Here is an 11,615-nt window from a genome sequence, read left to right on the forward strand (position 1 = left end):
TTCTTTCTTTCTTTCTTTCTTAGTATATTTTATTGGTTTTTCACAGAGAGGAAGAGAGAGGGATAGAGAATTAGAAACATCGATGAGAGAGAATCATCTATCACCTGCCTATTGCACACCCCTTACTGGGGATGTGCCTGCAACCAAGATACATGCCCTTGACCGGAATCGAACCTGGGACCTTCCAGTCCGCAGGCTGACGCTCTATCCATTGAGCCAAACCGGTTTCGGCTTCATTAGGGTTTCAGAAGGAAGAAATAGGCAGACAGGGTAAGCAGGTTTAGAATTAGCTAGTTTTGTCTTTGAAAATCACTCCCTGGAAAGAATTTCCCTGGGGAGACAATGAGGGAGTCAGAAGGTCAAGGCAAGGGGACTCAAGACACATTGTCAGGTTGCCCAGAACAAGGTGTGTCCAGCCTATGCCCGTAGGGCAGATGTTAAAGCATCAAGATTTCAGAAATGCAGTAAACACAACAGATACCACATGGTATTCCTGACAAAAATGCATAACCTGAATCTAATCATGAGAAAGCATTAGACAATCATGAACTGAGGGTCATTCTATAAATAATCAACCTGTTCTCTTCAAAACTGGCAAGGTCATGAAAGACAAGAAGGCTGAGAAACTTTTTAGAGATGAGACAACTAAATGTAACACATGCCCTTGGGTTGGACTTGGACTGGGGGAAATAAAGCTCTAATGACAACTGGGGGAAAATAAGTAGCATTTTCTATATGGACTGTAATTTGGGTAATAGTACCATAATATTAAATTGTCTGATCCTGGTTGTAAGAGAATGTCATTGTTCCTAGGAAATACTATTTAGGAGTTCAGGAACATGATTTTTGCAACTTATTCTCAAATAATTCAGGGGGGTGGAAAGTGTGTGTGTGAGAGGGAGGAGGGAGGGAAAGAGAGAGAGTGTGTGTGTTAGGGAGAAAGAGGAAACAAATGGGCAGAGTATGTGGGAGTTTCTTGCAACTTTTCTGTAAGCTTGAAATTATAGTAAAATAAAATTATTTTTTAAGTTTGTGAAACTTTTTTTTTAAATATATTTTATTGATTTTTTACAGAGAGGAAGGGAGAGAGATAGAGAGCCAGAAACGTCGATGAGAGAGAAACATCAACCAGCTGCCTCCACACTCCCTACTGGGGATGTGCCCGCAACCAACGTAGTACATGCCCCTGACCGGAATCAAACCCGGGACCTTTCAGTCCGCAGACCGCAGACCGACACTCTACCACTGAGCCAAACCAGTTTCGGCAAGTTTGTGAAACTTTGCATTAAATCACAAGTTCCTCTCATCTCCCAGTGTTTGTTCCTTCCCACTGCCTAGAACATTCTTCCCCTCCTAAAACTTTCCTTCATCTAATTAACTCCTATTCATCTTTCCAGTCTCATCTAAAATGTCTCTTCTTGCAGGAAGTCTTTCCTAATTCCCCATTTTGAATTATGAGGCCCTTTTTAAAAAAATCTTTATTGTTAAAAGTATTACAGATAACCCTTTTTTCCCCTGTGACCTCTTCTAGCCCAAAACCACCCCCACCCAAGGCCTTCACCAAACTACAAATCTACTGGGGGGGAAAGTGTTATTTCTATTATAAAGCATTCACAGAGAAATAATTTCTCTCTTCCTCCTCCTTTTTTTTTTTTCTTCCTCCTTCTCCTCTCTCACCCACAAAGACATATATATTCACTGTTGTTTTTTTAATTAACCCTAAACCTAAGGATATATTTTCATTGATTTTATTTTTTATTTTTTATTTTCTTTTATTTTTTTCATTAATTTTATTTGTTGTTTTTGTTAATTCTAACCCAAATATATTTTTTGCATTGATTTTTAGAGAAAGTGGAAGGGAGGGGGAGAGACAGAGAGAAACATCAGTGTGAGAGAGACACATCCATTGGTTGCCTCCTGCATGCATCCCGATCAGGACTGAGCCTACAGCCAAAGTACTAGCCCTTTACTAGAATGGAACTCACAACCCTTCAGTCCGCCGGCCCACACTCTATCCATCGAGGCACACCAGCCAGGCCTCGCAAGATGCTCAAGCTTTCTATGTCTAATTCATTTCTTCAAATAAATGATATGTTTATCCTTTGCTAATGATGCCTCTTTTATTTTTAGTGCTTTTAAATAATGGATAATTGCATCAGCTTCAGATTTCCTTTGAAATTCCTGAAACCAGCCATAGTAGAAACATATCTCTTGCAGTTTTTCTTCCTCAAGGGATTTTATGCATAACACTTTTTGATAAGTGTCTTCAGCGTGTCTATAGTTGCCTGCTTCTATGTACATTATCTACCAGGAGTATATAAGCCATGTCAAATGTGGGAGTTTGTCCCAGAGCAAATTCAAAATGAGCTCCAGCTAGTCCTGTCATTCTGTCAACACGTTCTCTATCCTGTCCTCTAGACTGCCAGTTTGTAGCTTTCTATAGTTGAAAAACTTGTGATGTATAGCCAAGCCCTATCTGGTGATACAGGAAGGCAGAGAAGGGTGTTGCCTGAAAGGCTGTTTTTAAGAACCAACGAGCTTTATCTAGGAGTCCTTTAAAAAAACCAAAAACACTTGAGCACATATTGAAAGATGTAAGTCTATTAGGACTTGTTCCATGCTTCCTTTTTTTTTTAATATGTATTTTACTGATTTTTTTTTTTTTTTTTTTTTTTTTTTTTTTTTTTTTTTTTTACAGAGACGAAGGGAGAGAGAGAGTTAGAAACATCGATTAGCTGCCTCCTGCACAACCCCCACTGGGGATGTGCCTGCAACCATGGTACATGCCTTTGACCGGAATCGAACCCGGGACCCTTTAGTCCGCAGGCTGACACTCTATCCACTGAGCCAAACCAATTTCAGCATTCCATGCTTCTTCAATGTACTTTTCTCCTTCAGCTTCTTGCCCTACATCCTGAAACTTCAGGGTGAGGAGAGCCTTAATATATGCATCTTTTGGATTTAGCCTGGTGGCCCTTTTAAGGAGGTGCAGAAAAAGTAGCACTAATCTGTGACACTTTGTTAAAGCTGACCAGACCAGACCCAGTGCTGAATTCAGGGTTTTCAGGGTCCACTTCCAGAGCCCTGACCTGCTCATCTCCACATTTCAGCAAAGCCCACCATTCTTCCTCATAGTCCACTTCAGGACACTGCATTCTATAGCAGGAGGGACTGGCAAACTTCCTGCAACTGTTCTCCACCTTCTCCAGGTACATCTGGGCTTCTGCCAGCCTGCCCAGGTGGTAATACACCCAGGCATGGTTGCCCCAGGTAACCAGCCTTCTGGTGTTTGATTGGTTGGCATGTTCTCCATGGTTTAAGTCTTCAACTTTTTTCAAGCTCTCAGGACTTCCTCTTCTGGCCCTTCAGGTGTTTCAGGCCAGTAGGTTCTGTATTCCCACACGGGGCTTGGTGTCCAAGAATTCAGTCTCATTGAGTATCCTTTTTTCTAATTCAGGCATTTCAGTGTCCTCAATTAGCAAAGTTTAACATGCATCGCAACCGCTCAAGCCAATCTTTGGCCTGATCTTCATCAGAATTCTTACTCATGGTTGCTATGGGTTAGGCAGCAGTTCTGCAGTGTTCTGTTTAGCTGAATGGGCTCTTCTGAGGTCTGGCCAGCCAGGCGGCCCTTCTATATGCCCTCATAGCTTTTTTTTTATTTCCCTCACCCAACACTTGTCTTCCCATAGCCTCCACAAAGCTTCTCCCTCTGTTGTCAGAGTAATTTGGAGGAGTCATGCTGACCATATCAGTCACTTGGCTCTAACACTCCAATAGTTTTCCCATTATTCCTGAAATAAAATTCAAAGGTTTCAGCATGGTCTACGCGCTCTTGCACAATCTGGCCCATGGCCATCTTTTGATTCTCATATGACAATCTAGCCATACTGTCCTCCATTTAGTTCCTCAAACATACTATCTACTTTCCCGGCTTTGAGGGTAAGATTAGTGGAGACAGGCAGAGGTTCATGGGGCTTTCTAAATTCCTGATCATGTTCTATGTCTAGTTCCTAACCTATTATATCTAACCAATAATCCTCCTTCTGCTTGAACAAGCTTGTGTGGGTCTCTGCCCCCCTTACAAAACAGAACCAGACTGAAACCATCAAAAAAGGTGCCAAAATACATCAAGGTATCTGACAAACTAGATCCAGAGACATAGAACTATGGAACAGACTGATGAATCTGTTCTCAAGGACCAACCAGCCCCAGGACACTTCTGATGTAGTAACAATGCAATTCACAAGGGAAGAACATTGTATTTATTTTGACTCACCAACCTTAAGACCATGTAGTTCCTGAGTCATGAGCCAGCTGCCTCTTCCTGGTGCATAGCCAGGGCTAAGATCTAAAGGGACAATCAGTGCAGCAGCCATCTTTTCCAAACCAAAAATGGAGACACCAGATATACTATGACAAGGGAATCCTCCTGAGAGGCAAATATAGTCATATGAAAAGTCTTGGCAGAGGTTTAAAGAAACAACAGGAAATCAAGTCTCACTGATTGGGGGGGGCGGGGGGGGGAATCAATAAAATTAGGGCTTTCCTGAAATTCTTATGACTTAAAGACTTATGACAGCCCAGCCCACATGGCTCAGTGGTTGAGTGTTGACCTATGAATCAGGAGGTCATGGTTCCATTCCCAGTCAGGGAACATGCCTGGGTTGTGGGCTCAACTCCCAGTGTGGGGCATGCAGGAGGCAGCCAATCAATGATTTTCTTTCATCATTAATGTTTCTCTCTATCTCTCTGAAACTAATAAAGATACTTAAAAAATAAAAATAAAAAGATACAATGACTTAAAGATTTGATCCCTGCCGAAACTGGTTTGGCTCAGTGGATAGAGCGTTGGTCTGTGGACTGAAGGGTCCCGCGTTTGATTCCGGTCAAGGCATGTACCTAGGTTGCGGGCACATCCCCAGTAGGAGCTGTGCAGGAGGTGGCTGGTCGATGTTTCTCTCTCATCGATGTTTCTGGCTCTCTATCCCTCTCCCTTTCTCTCTGTAAAAAATAAATTTTATATATATATATATATATAAAGATTTGATCCCTGAGCAGGTGGGCCTAAGTCAGGCATAAATTGTGCATTTGGTTTCTGGTATTGCTCTCAAATCAGACCTTACAAGATGCAACTTATTCTGAGATCTTGAGATCTTATACACTATGGAAAACATTCTCAGGGTATTCTAAAGTTTTAACTTTTCCTTAGCAGTACTTGCCTTTAGGACCAATAGACCCAGAGACATGGAAACATCCAATAGACTGTCAAATCTCAGAGGGAAGGCAGGGGAGGGGAGCTAAAGGGAAGAGATCAACCAATGAACTCATATGTGTATATGTATAACATAGACAGAGATAATAGAGTGGTGAAGGCCTGGGGGTAGGGAGGGGGGTCTGAGAGGTCATTGTGGGGAGGGGACACATACTTCCAACAATAAAGATTTTTATTTTTTTTAAAAAAAGCTCACTTTATTTATTTTTAATATGTTTTATTGTTTTTTTACAGAGAGGAAGAGAGAGGAATAGATAGAAAAGTTGATGAGAGAGAATCATCAACCAGCTGCCTCCTGCACACCCCCCACTGGGGATGTGCCTGCAACCAATGTACATGCCCTTGACCGGAATTGAACCTGGGACCTTTCAGTCCGCAGGGTGTGACGCTCTATCCACTGAGCCAAACCAATTTCAGCAAGATTTTTTTTTTTTTTAATTGTGAGGATTCCTCAATATCCAACACACACATTAAAAAAAAAAAAAAAAAAGCAATCTAAGTTTTAAAAGAATCAGTATATCTCTGTTCCATGAGGACATTTGTCAATAGTTGGAGACCTTTTTGATTGTTGGGGGTGGGGGATCCTATTGTCATCTAGGGGGTAGAGACCAGGGATGCTGCTAAACATCCTACAATGAACAGGACAACCCCTACCACCACCACCACCACAAGAAATTACCTGCCATCATTTCAACAGTTCAAGGTCAAGAAACCCTGATTTGTGACAACAAAATCTTTACATTTAGATTTCAGACCTTTAGATCAAGAACAGTATCATAAAATCCAGTTAAAAAACACTTCTGCTCATTTCATTTTCCTAATAACTGGGCAATCCATTGGACAAAGGACTATAATTCCATAGATCAGTTTCCATTCAGGAGAAATAGACATTAACATGGGTATGCCAAGAAGCATGGAGCTCTCTTAGCTCTCACGCTTCAGTGACGTTTAAGTAAATGCAAACTAAACAGGAAGAGTACTTCTTTCCCCTCTTCTCTCTGGTGAACCAACTGCTATTTTTTTTCTTCAAGCCTCAGGTCAAATGTTTTCTCCTTTGTGGTAAAATTTCCTCCAACTTTCTCAGAGACCTTTCTTTTCCATAACCCCATCCCACCAAACACTAACCTTCATTGGGATACTGGCCACATTTATATCTCTTCCAATAAACGTTGTACTTTTAAAAATTCTTTTTTAAATAAACATTTTAATTATAGAGTAGGTTTACATAAAAATTGCAACAACAGTACAAAGAGCTCCCACATATCCCACACACCTTTCAGCATATTATTAAAAATTTGCATTAGTATGGTACGCTTGTAACAATTAATTAGTCATTATTGATACATTATGATGAACTTTATTCACATTTCCTTAGTTTTACCTAATGTGCTTTTTCTGTTCCCAGATTCCATCCAAAATACTACAGTACAGGTAGTCATCAAGCCTCTTTTGGCTCTTCTTGGTTGTCACAGTTCCTCAGGCATTGTTTTTGTTTTTGGTGACTTTGACTGTTTTGAGTACTGGTCAGGTATTTTGAATAATGCTCCTTAATTGGAATTTGTCTGATGTTTTCTGATGATTAGAATGGAGGTGTGGGTCCTGGGGGACAAGACTCCATAGATAAAGGGCCATTCTCCTCACCTTTGATCCAGAGCGCATACCATCCACATGACTCACCATGTTGATGTTAATCTTGATCACCTGGCTGAAGTATTGTTTGTCAAATTTCTCATAGTAGTCATTCCTTTTCCTCCTTCTCATTTTGTTCTCTTTTTTTTTATTATTAATATGTCATCCTTGAGAGTATTACAGATGTCCCTTCCTTTTTCCCCTCATTGTCCCCCTCCACCCAACCCATGTCCCACCCCAGGCAAACGAAGTCATTATGGCCAACCCACACTTAAGAAGTAGGAAGTTTTACACCCCATCTCCTGAGGATGAAGTGGGGGGATGCTTCTTGATAAATTTAACTATTCACTCCTATTATTTACTGATTCAATAATTTATTCATACCAATATGAAATAATATATATTTATTTTATAGTTTGGATTATAACTCAATACTACTGAATTTATTGCTCAAGTCATTCTAGCTGTGGTCATTGGGAGCTCTTTCAGTTAGCTCCTAGGTCTCTTTGGCATATAGCCATCATTGTGGGGGTTTTGTTTTTGTCTTTGTTTGAAGCACTTTCTTACTTTCTGGCACTACAAGATGTTCCAGGTTCATCTGATATATTTCGACTGCAAGATGTAGTCATTCCTCCTTCTTGGTGGCCTAAACTCCAATGTTTATCTCACTAACACCATGTTATTACCAAAAGCTATGATTAATTTTTTAACATTTTAGTGTTCAGTTTCCATTAGACATCTTAGTTCATGGCTGTTTACAAACTGGAAATGCCTTGAAAAGAAAAGTAGCAGAGAATTTAGGGCTTGCCTCAATGTTTTCCCTTTCTATCTTGGTCTCTCAACTGCTAGATGTCTTGTTGCTCTCAAATGCCTTTAAACAGTTTTATATTTTAATTTTATTTTTTTTTTGTATAGTTGAGACTATTCTCTGATACTACACCAAAACTAAAAAAGTTGTAGTTTCTTCAAGATTAATTATAGCCCTGACTGGTTTGGCTTAGTGGATAGAGCGTCAACCTGTGGACTGAAGGGCCCCGGGTTCGATTCCAGTCAAGGGCATGTATGTACCTTGGTTGTGGGCACATCCCCAGTAGGGGGTATGCAGGAGGCAGCTGATCAATGTTTCTCTTTCATTTATGTTTCTAACTCTCTATCCTTCTCCCTTCCTCTCTGTAAAAAATCAATAAAATATATATTTTTTAAAAATATTAATTATAATATGGAACCTAAAACCATATCAATAAACTTTTCATCTTCAGTTATATTAAAATCCATTGGTCTATCACTTTGAATGGATTTTGTAATATTATTCACTGATCTCTTGGAAAATACTAGTTCACTGTTCTGTAGTTTTTCTAAAAGTTGATACATTTTATTATGAAATTTTTTTAATTGTATTGACTAATATTACCACAAAACTCATCCAAACAAAGTCTTTAAGCTACCAAGCTCCCAGTCACAGATACAAGTTTTCCAAAATTCTAATTTCCAGTTGAGAGCATAATATGTTCTGCCTAATGATTGCAGGGTACCTTACTGTTACAGGAACCTCTTTTGTAACAAATACATCACAAAAAGAAAAACTCACTATATTTGAATATCTTGCAAGACAACATTTGGATGATAAATTATAGTTTAAATTAAAATGTAGCAACACTTCATAATTTATACATTCTATCAACATAAAGGTGACAACCTTTAATATTGAAGCCTAGAAATATCTCAGCCTAAAAGGCAAATTGGGTTAAATAAGAAACTTTCCAAAATTAGAATAAAAATAAAAATACAACCTACCATTAGCAATGTTTGGAAGGCTGATAAGCAGATATGCACTGATTCTGCTGCCATCTGATTTCACTGACCATGAGAATTGTGGGTAAGTTGGTGGGACACATTTTGACCTGTAGCTTCAAACTTCATTTTTTTAAGATTGATTTACTGCTTATGTGACTCTTTATGATAAAAGTCCTTACTATTTTTCAAATTGGAAAATTAGATCCCTGGCTAGGTGGCTCAGTTGGATGGAGTGTCCTCCTGTATACTAAGAGGTGTGGGTTTGATTCCTGGTCATGGCACCTATCTAGGTTGTGGGTTCAATCCCTGGTGGGGGCATGTATTAGTATATGAGGCAGCTGATCAATGTTTATCCCTCACATTGATGTTTCTTTCTTCCTCTCTTTTTCTCTCCCTTTCTCTCTAAAAATCAATTTAAAATAATATATCCTTGGGTGAGGATCTAAAAAGAAAAAGGAAATTGAAGTTCTAGAAGGGATACTTGCAAATTCTTTTCTTCCAGCACTGCCCCTTCCTGTAGGTGGAGAAAGACAGGGATATTTTCCATACCTGAGAGCCTTTGCTGCTGCTGACTCAGCGGGGGCTGGTTTCCATCTGGGCTCCTGTCTTCACTAACCAGTCATGGGAAGTCTTCTCTCTGTTGTCCTTCTAACTTGTTTAGTTATGTCAACCAATAACTAAATAATTGCCTCAGTTATAACAGAAAAGAAAAAGTATGAGAACTAGGACCTTATGAATTAAAATTTAAAAAAAAAACACTTTATTTGCCTTTCATAAGACCCCTTACTTATAATTTGACTCTAATTTCACTGCCATATCACTTTAGCTACTAGACGTTCAAAATATTAGCCTATTGGAAATATTAAACATTTTTATCTTCATAAAATATTTATGAAATCAGTTTGCAGAGTAGCATGTGCTGTTTTGTTAAAAGATGTGTGTGTGTGTGTGTGTGTGTGTGTGTGTGTGTGTGTGTGTGTAAGCGCGCATGTGGAGAGAGAGTCAGAGGGGGGAGACATAAGATTAAGACTAAGAATGGCCGAAACCGGTTTAGCTCAGTGGATAGAGCATCAGCCTGTGACCTGGAGGATCCCAGGTTCGATTCCGGACAAGGGCATGTACCTTGGTTGCGGGCACATTCCCAGTGGGAGTGTGTGTGTGTGTGTGTGTGTGTGTGTGTGTGTGCAAGAGGCAGCTGATAGATGATTCCCTCTCATTGATGTTTCTAACTCTCTATCCCTCTCTCTTCCTCTATGCAAAAAATCAATAAATTATCCACAGTGAACACATGTTATCTTTATGAAAAGAGAAAAAAAACAATTAAGTTGTTATTATTGGCCATAAGACAGTTTCTGAAGTTTTTTTGTTTTTTTGTTTGTTTGTTTGTTTGTTTTGATGACCTACCTTATTCTTCATGGCTTAAGGACTGGGTTCTATGAAAAGTAACCTCCCAGTGATCTGATCACAAATTCCTAACTGGGTAGATGGTAGCAGGAAGTCATGCCCCAAGCTTATAACTTCTTTAGTAAAAGGCTTATATTTGCCTTAACCAAAACCCTGTCCATTGTCTCTGTGCATCTAGGTTAACATAACTTTGAAATGCCCCCTTTCAGACCCCTCCTTCTAAAGTGTGACCACCCTCAAGAGAGCACATAATCATAAATGAAACCTCAAACTGCTGTTCTCCAGAGCACTGAGATCTTTCTCCCTGGCAGACATCAACAGTTGGTTCAAATAAGCTCATACAAATTCTTTACCAGTCCTTATGTTGACAAAACATGTGGGGAATTTTCTAAAGTCACCAACAAGCAAGTGACCTGGCCAGAACCCGATTTACAGTTGGCATTCAGTAGTATTTTATATTAGTCTCAGGTGTACAGCACAGTGATTAGACATTTATATAATTTACCAAATGATCCCCCCCTCCCTGTAAATCTAGTCAATAACATTGTAATAACTATGCATGGTGCCAGGTGGGTACTAGACTCAATCAGGAGGGTCATTTACAAAAATGTAAATAATAAAAAAATACATATTTGAACAATAAGAGAAAGAGAAATGGAAGTCAACAATAGAGAGCCAGTTTGACTCTACTTTCTTATCATAGGAAAATCTGTTTGGCAATCAACATAGACTGAAAAGTTCCTCCATATCATCCCATGTTTTTGTCCTCCTTTGGCTTCCAGATTTCTGATAAAACCCCTACTTACTCAACTTTCAAAAGTAAATATGTAATTTAAAACATTTGCCCTAACTAGTTTGGCTCAGTGGGCAGAGCGTCGGCCTTCGGACTCAAGGTTCCCAGGTTCGATTCCAGTCAAGGGCATGCACCTTGGTTGTGGGCACATATCCAGTATGGAGTGTGCAGGGGGCAGCTGATCAATGTTTCTCTCTCACCGATGTTCCTAACTCTCTATCCCTCTCCCTTCCTCTCTGTCAGGTCAGGGAAAATCCATCACTTTTTTCCTGCAATTTTTTTATAGCTAAAAGAATAAGAGAATAAATAAAATGGTCATAAATCACTTAAGATTTCTGATTTTTTTAAGCATGCAGCTATGTCTTTTTTTCCACACCACATTAATTCCACAAATAACATGGACTTGGCTATTAAAATGTTTTATAGCAAGTGTATGAAATAGACACAAAGTTGTCTAATGTTCTTTTTTTTTAATAATTCTTTATTGTTGGAAGTATTACATATGTCCCCTTTTTTCTCACATTGACCCCTGCCCACTCCCCCACTCCCTAAACCCCCCTACCCTTCTCCCTAACCAACCTTCCTCAACCCCAGGCCCTCACCGCCCCATTTTCTGTGGCCTTGGGCCAGGTATATATGCATACAAGTTCTTTGGTTGATTATTTCCAATCCACTCCCCCTCCCCCACCTTCCCTCCTAGATTCCTAGAACAGAGTGTGG

General features: G+C 39.6%; 1 pseudogene across 1 annotated transcript; it reads right to left on the reverse strand.

The window, feature by feature from the left end:
• Positions 1-2,070: 2,070 nt before the first annotated feature.
• Positions 2,071-3,549, reverse strand: LOC311626973 (interferon-induced protein with tetratricopeptide repeats 1-like; annotated as a pseudogene). The gene is made up of 2 exons: positions 2,849-3,549; positions 2,071-2,304 (listed from the first exon to the last, which is right to left on the reverse strand). The product of its transcript is annotated as an interferon-induced protein with tetratricopeptide repeats 1-like (transcript).
• Between the last annotated feature and the right edge of the window lie 8,066 nt (positions 3,550-11,615).

The sequence above is a fragment of the Pipistrellus hanaki genome (genome assembly GCF_964339955.1).
Source record: "Pipistrellus hanaki genome assembly, chromosome: 8".
Taxonomy (NCBI): Eukaryota; Metazoa; Chordata; class Mammalia; order Chiroptera; family Vespertilionidae; genus Pipistrellus; species Pipistrellus hanaki.